Consider the following 1983-nt stretch of genomic DNA (forward strand, 5'->3'; position numbering starts at 1 on the left):
ATATATTTTAAATATCAATATTATTTAACTAAAATACCATCTCTCTTTTCATATTAAAAATAATTTCTGTCCACTGATATTATTTATTTTCTTCCATTGAAATGATAATTTTTGCAAACAAGAAAAATTTAAATCACATTGGGTACGTGTTGACCACTCTTGTATTGTATTTAAGGTTTCATTTGAATTTTGTCTCAAAATAAAATACATAAACAAATATAAAAATAAGGACAAAAAACTGAAAAAGTGTTTAAAAGAAAAGGCAAAAACAAATACAGAAAACAAATCTCTTGGGGTAGAAGTATACATAATTGCTACCATCATCGAATGAAGAGGGACTTCATCATGATTTCTCATACTAATAATAAGACTTAATTATTTCAGACAAATTTAGGAATTTCAGATATTCTTTCTTCAAATTTTATAAGACAAAGTAACAACCAACTCAAATAACTAAAGGATTTAACAATTTTAAATATTCTTACCTCATCAAGTCTTTTTGGGTGCAGATACAAAGCGTCACTGAAGAAAGTGCCACTAGATAAAATGTCGCAAAGTGCTTATTGTTAGGATTTGGTTGAATTAGTCCCACATTACTTAGGATAGCAAATAGAATGGGTAGCCTAAGCTATAAATATGAGGCTAAGTTCTCCATTTGTTTTTGCACCAATCAGAAACACTTTAAGCTTGTATCTGATTTTTCTTTTCTTCTATACTTTTTGATTAGAGAGTGTTGTGAGGTGTAGTTAGATATTTGCTTTGAGAGAGTGTGGGTGTACTGGGGTGCCGGTGTTAGAGAGAAAGAAGTCTATGTGTTGTAACAATTTTCACATAGTGATATTCTCTGGTTGTCATTTGACAACGGCCGTGATTTTTTATCCGGGAATTGGAGTTTCCACGTTAAATTCTTGTGTTGTGATTGTGTCTATTTTATTTCTCTGTCAAAGGTGTTTTCTCAAGGGGGAATGGTGTCTTATTCCCAACAAGTGGTATCAGAGTTTCGGTTCGGTGGGATTTATTCTTAGTATGCTCTGTGGTTGTAGCCTAGTCTGACATTCCACATCAGAAAAGAATTTTGTCCTGTGGCTTGAGGTTGATCTTTGGTTGCTGTTGTTGTTGCTGAAAGGCAGTGTGACACTGTGAGAGTGCAGTTTGGAAAGGTTCTGGCTAAGGAAAGACCTGGTATTTAAGTGTGTCCATTGTGACCCACCTCTCTTTCCCCAAGTGAGTATACTTTCATGGTGGAGTATGATAGTTCTCTGAACTATGATTGTCGGTATAGACAATGGCAGCAAAGAATTGTCGGTGTTGACAATGGAAGCTGAAGATGTGTGACTATTTCAATCAAGGTGGAGATTGTTAGGATTTGGTTGAATTAGTCCCACATTGCTTAGGATAGCAAATGAAGTGGGTGGCCTAGGCTATAAATATGAGGCTAAGTTCTCCATTTATTTTTGCACCAGTCAGAAACACTTTAAGCTTGTATTTGATTGTTCTTTTCCTCTGTACTCTTTGATTAGAGAGCGTTGTGAGGTGTAGTTAGATATTTGCTTTGAGAGAGTGTGGGTGTACTGGGGTGCCGGTGTTAGAGAGAAAGAAGTCTATGTGTTGTAACAATTTTCACATAGTGATATTCTCTGGTTGTCATTTGACAACGGCCATGGTTTTTTTTCCGATAATTAGAGTTTCCACGTTAAATTCTTGTGTTGTGATTGTGTCTATTTTATTTCTCTGTCAAAGGTGTTTTCTCAAGGGGGAATGGTGTCTTATTCCCAACACTTATGAAAAGTGATATAATATGATCACCAAAAATATTATTTATATATTAAAATTAGTCATTAAAATTAGTCACTAACATATTTGTGTATAAATATATGTATAGTTCAATTGATAAATCAAAATTGTTTGATTAAGAATTGTCTGTGAATCGTCAAGCCAACCGAGTTTTAAAATTTAGATTTTTTAAAATTTCATTTTTTTTAC

This window comes from Arachis ipaensis, chromosome B06 (assembly GCF_000816755.2).
Source record: "Arachis ipaensis cultivar K30076 chromosome B06, Araip1.1, whole genome shotgun sequence".
Classification (NCBI taxonomy): Eukaryota; Viridiplantae; Streptophyta; class Magnoliopsida; order Fabales; family Fabaceae; genus Arachis; species Arachis ipaensis.